This window comes from Argentina silus, assembly GCF_951799395.1.
Source record: "Argentina silus genome assembly, chromosome: 11".
Lineage (NCBI taxonomy): Eukaryota > Metazoa > Chordata > Actinopteri > Argentiniformes > Argentinidae > Argentina > Argentina silus.
Window position 1 is genome coordinate 19,255,605 of NC_139665.1, and position 6,000 is coordinate 19,261,604.

Genomic DNA, 6,000 nt, shown 5'->3' on the forward strand with positions numbered 1-6,000 from the left:
TGTTATAGCAGTCTGTGGGTTGGGAGTATTTGACTTCAAGAAGGGCTTATCATAGTTTTTTATTTGTATATAAAGCAGCTTTTTAAAACCACCATTTTTACTCACATTGTTGCTTTTATGACATAAGCACTCCAGAGTACCAAACCAGGTCCCAAGCTTGGCTAACCCTCAAAGTTCCATGTGTTTAATTTGAACTAGGTAAATCAGCCTTTAGTTTATGTGCCCAGAGTATATGGAACGATTTTCAAAACATACTCAAACTAGATTGTCTTGTGTAACTCTGTCAATTTAAGACGTTGATAAAGGATCTGTCATCTGAGGAGTGTTTTGATTTGAATTGATTAATATTGTGTAAATTGTCATTATAATTGATTTGTAATTAATGAACTGTACTAGGTTTGTAATTTTGAATGTTCATTTGATTGTTCCATGTTTGTAAGCAGGGCTCCTTTGAAAAAGAGAATTTGGTCTCAGTGGGACCCCCTTCCTAAATACAGGTTTAATAATAATAATGAAGTGTCACCTCCCCTGTAATTCCAAACCCACAAACCCCTTCCCCTGTACCCCCTCATCAGGTACACCCCAGTGCACTGTGGGACTGTTATTCCTCCAGAGCACTACAGCAGCTTAAACAATAATAACAGACCTAATGCCTCTCAGATGTTTGTTCAGGCTACATGGAAGCAATCAGGGGGTGTGTGTGTGTGTGTGTGTGTGTGTGTGTGTGTGTGTGTGTGTGTGTGTGTGTGTGTGTGTGTGTGTGTGTGTGTGTGTGTGTGTGTGTGTGTGTGTGTGTGCGTGTGCGTGTCCAAGTTTGACAAGCATGTTTTAGGAACAGCCATTTTTAACAGGGTGACTGAACCAGGGGTGTGTGTGTGTGTGTGTGAGAGAGAGAGAGAGAGAGAGAGAAGTGGGTCTAGCAGGCAGGGCAGGTTGTCGTAAAATACCTCGTTCCTTTGCCAGAACACCAATCTGGCCGTAACACCTGTGAATAGCCTGACATCATCCAGCAGTCACGAACACAACTGCTTGTTTAGAAACATCGCTCACCTCGTCAATCACAGGACAGACGGGGCTGACCATTCACACACTCTGACAAACACACACACACACACGCACACGCACACGCACACGCACACAAACACACACACACACACGATCACACATGAGTCTGACAGCATAGATTAGGAGTATTCTGGGTTCTTATCAGTTTAGTTGAGAATGAAGATACATTCTGTTTTAGATTAACTCTGCTATTCTTTACATGTGTAACCTATATTATCACACATTTACAGTCATTTCTAGTCAGGAGCCTCACAGAGACAGTGTCACAAGGACGTACAGTACAGACATGTCAGACATTGCCATGCATATTTGCCCATGTTTTCTGTTCGAATGTAACCCTTCTAAAGGCCCTTATGGAGATGTCAAAACATCTTATTTCATAACCCTAACTGTTCTTATGTGAACATTTTTATAATTTTAGTGAAAGCCAGGATTGTGTCACCACAAGCAACCACCAGAGGTAGCTGTTAGCATTACATTCCTTGACTGGGAACATCTGATGTCTCCATATTGTACACTACTTTTGACTGGTGACACATAGGGCTGTGGATTCATAAGTGGTGCACTATACAATACTGTATAAGGTGGCATGTGATGTGATGCCTTGGTCTCTATCATAACATTTTCATGAGAGTAGGTTGGAGTTGCCCCACTAACACTGATCTAAAGTCAGTTTGGAGTTTTACAACTAATGGTTACAGTTAGGATTTGGGTGTAGGATAATGTGATCCTAGGTCTGTGCCTATGGTCAGCCTCTAACCCAAGCTTTGCGAAGGCATTGCATGGGCCGGTCAGTAAGTGTAAAGCCTGCATGTCGTTGGAGCTTGCGGACAGGGGGAAATGTGCATGCTGTCGGACCTCGCGCCCAGGGGGAAGTAATATTCACTGGACATATCCTTCATCCACTCTCCCACCTCGATTGGGAGACGGTTGAAAGGCTAAATAGTGGAAAGTGGACGCACTGCTGTCAACATGAAATAAGTCCCTCAATCTCTAAAGAGAGTTCTCTCCAGATGACACCCACATATCTATGCATTCTGTGGGCCGTTAATGTGTGTATTGGAAGGAGACGACGGAGGAAATGGTTTTGTGCAGACATTCAATGTAAATCATTTGGCAGAATTAGTCCCTGTATCAGGGGGATGTACAGCTGGGATTGTGTACTGTGCGAAAGTCTGTATCACTCTTCCATATGCTCTCAGGAATTTAGTCCCCCAAACACACGTATGCACTAACCTCAGATACACACACACGCAGGTATGCACACACACACACATTACTGCCCTTACTCCTCAACCTGACCAATGGATTATGTGAAATACCCACATAAGGTTGCCTGTGTGGTAAGCATCTTTCTCTTTGCTAAGAGGTGTGAAAACAACAAGCAGTACAAGCCATCTTTGCACTGCTAAAACCATAGAGATAGAACGGTTGTTCTAACTCTATGTCTGAAACCTCCAACATCACTACAATTCCACTATAAAACAAAACTATTCAGGCTGGTCACGTGAATTGTCGCCTGGTTACTTCTACTGAAGCGCAACATGTATGTGTTTTTATTGTTTGCCCTTCGTGGCAGGACAGCCAATTAGTCGTTTGATCAATTCTGGATTGTGGCTTTAAAAAAGTACTTTTATTTTGGGAGGCTTTGTTGTTGTTTACTAGATTGCAATGTTTGTTGCACACGTTTCAGAGAGATAAGAAGAAAAAACAATACAATATTGAGGTATTTAAGTCTTTCTCTGAGCCATGAGGAATTGGTTCTGAGAGGCTATTTTTATCCATTGTCCCTGCCTCTCTCTCTCTCTCTCTCTCTCTCTCTCTCTCTCTCTCTCTCTCTCTCTCTCTCTCTCTCTCATTCTCCCTCTCTTTCTGTCTCACGGTTGTTTAACGGCAAACAGAAACACACACACAGGGGAGAGAGAGACTACCCATCAGTCATTTCCCAGACATACAATTTGTTCAGTGTACACACACTTCATTTTTTTGTGGCTGCCTATATTTTTCATGAAACTTTATTAGGACAGCTCCGGCAAACAAGTAGCAAATGTTGCAGACCTGAGACGATGTGCACCGATCTGCTTTAAGCCCTCTAAATGCTTCCATGTGCCCTTTATGGGAAACAAATGGAGAATGGCACGCCGTGACAATAAAGCCTAGCGTATGGCCCTGTACTGGCCTACAGTTATTGAATACCCCCCCCCCCCCCCCCCCCATCCTCTATCCACCCTTTCTGTCTGTCTAACTCTCACTGTCTAACTCTAACTTTCTCTCTCTCTCTCTATCTCTCTCTCTCTCTCTCTCTCTCTCTCTCTCTCTCGCTCTTCTCTTAGTCTTGTTTTTGATTCACTCTCCCCTCTTTCAAGCCTTGCCAAAGAGTGGGAGATGAGTCAAAAGAAAAGAGAGAGGAAAAAGAGAGGTGCATTAAAAAGCACACCTCGTCGGAATACCAGAACATCGGACACGCTCTGGGAATGCCGCAGATGCTGGGGAAATGTGCTCTCAGGTGAGGTGAGGGAGCACCCAGGTTATCCAGAGTTTTTCCGGAGTGTGTCTTGTGTCTGGACAGTTGAGAGAAAAGATGACAGGCGCATGGACCTCCTTGGATTTCGGGGAAGGGGAGTATGCAGCGAGTCAGCGAACAGCTTGTTTCCTGTAAATATTTCCCAGACTCCTGAATCACTGGAGCTGGCAGGAAAGTGAAGTGAAGAGGCATGTCTGATGTCAATGATTAAATGAGATTGTTACAACACACTTGAAAAGGGATGCTCTCGCACGTCTAGTTAGATTCTCCTTGCAGGTGCATTGGGATAGCTAGAAAACATGCTGTACTGTACATGAGGGAGATTCCAAACCTACTGTATGAAGCACTTCAGATATCTAACTTGACAAGTAAGCAGTGTGCAGAAGCTTCTGCATTCTATATACAGCATAGGTATATATTCTGTTTGGGAGCTGTCTATATGAGAAGTCATTGTTGAGAGTTGTGTTCCTTTGCCATTCAGTTACAGTACGTTGAGGGCAAGAGGATTCTGAACCTGCAAGGCATTTTGGGATATGAATCATTACCCACTTCCTGTCGCAATTTAGAGCACCTCCTTGTTTCAGTTAGGCTACTGAGTAGTTAGGCTACTCACCCACACCAACATTCTAACATAATGCCTCATGTCTTCATGAACCTTAGTGGATGAGAAATACATATAGTGTTTGTGATTTCTTGGTATTGTCTTAATATGAATACATGCGATATGAAATAATCGCAAAATAGCAAATAAGTCTTAAGTAATATAGAATAGAAGACAAAGATGAAAATAATCACAAACAAAAATTACTAAAAAAGATATGTCTCGCCTTAGTTATTTAAAAGCGGTGTAACTTTTCTGAATCAAAGGTAAGATAAGAGAGAGAGAGTTTGGGCTGAGCTTCACAGAGGCCAACCAGTCTGATTCCTTGTTTTTATTTTTCCTTCTTCCCTTTCTTCCAGGCTTTTTGGATGCTAGCTGCTAAGCTGCCCTCCCTCTGGTTCCAATTTCCCCCTGATCTTTTGTTCTTCCTCTCTACACAGGATTGTATGAATAACTTTTTTTTTTTTTTTACCTTCTTGATGATACAGGTTTTACCCATTCTTTACCATCTTTATCTCACTGTCTCATTTTTTTGTCCCTCTCTGCCTTTCTTTTTTATCTCTCACATTTTCTCTGTCTCTCCACCTCGCTTTCCTCTCTCCTTCTTTCTCCTGACCTCTACGCTGCTCTAGGTGGAGTTTATGTAACAGACAGAACTTTCCAACTTGGAGCCGATCACATAAAGATGAAGGAAAGAGAGAGACTGAGAGAGAGAAAGAGAGAGAAAGAGAGAGAAAGAAAGAGAGAGAGAGAGAGAGAGAGAGAGAGAGAGAGAGAGAGAGGGAGGGAGAGAGAAAAATGTTTTAATGTTTAATTTTACACCAGTTGGTCCCTGGGGCGAATAGTACCTCACCTAAGACTTCATTATTCCAGGGGCTTTCCTCCATACGCACATATGCAAGCATACATTTATATCAATCTCTGAGGCAATAACGAATATGATAATTCCTATTGAAAAGCAGGAATGTGAGAGTCCTGGTTTGCCCTGGACTAAAATCAAACCAGGCTTCCCTTAGAGAGCACAAGGCTGCCTGGAGGCTGCAGACCAGCTGGACTGGACGGGATATCACCGCACACCACTGCCAAGCATGGACCGTGTGTGTGTGGTGTGTGTGTGTGTTGGTGTGTGTGTGTGTTGGTGTGTGTGTGTGTGTGTGTGTGTGTGTGTGTGTATGTGTATGTGTGTGTGTGAGATCAATAACTCTCACTCACTCCTTATCTTTCTCTTTCACTATTTCTCTCTCTCTCTCTCTCTCTCTCTCTCTTTTTCACTCTGCATGTCAAATCTGCAGGTTAGACAGCAACTGCATGATCCTTAATTAAAACAATAGTGAACCAAAAGTTTTTTAAAAGTAAACCTTGGTCACATGTGAAACTCAAGACAGGGTTAGCCCACTGAGCTAAAGTGTACGCATTAGGTTTAGGAGCTAAAATGAGTCTTCAGGTCTCAGACAAGGTCACTCTCACTTGAATTAGTCTGTACAAATTGTGAATACTGGGCGTGACATTAAAAACACGGTGCAGATCTGTGCGTATCACTTTCCATTATAAAACACCCCAAGCTGTGAGGCTTGAAACTAGAGTGAGACTACTAGGATCTAATGGAAGAGCTGGGGATTAGAGAACTCCTCAATGTGGGAGACATGTGTGACTGGAGACATAGAAGTCTCTAGAAGTTTACATACACGGTAATAATAATACGATATTACCTCGAATACTGTATGGCAATACTCTTAATGAGGCATGAGTCATGTAAACGTCTTATTCTGGTTTTGTCACCCTGAAAAAGGCCTTAATCGGAGTAAGCATA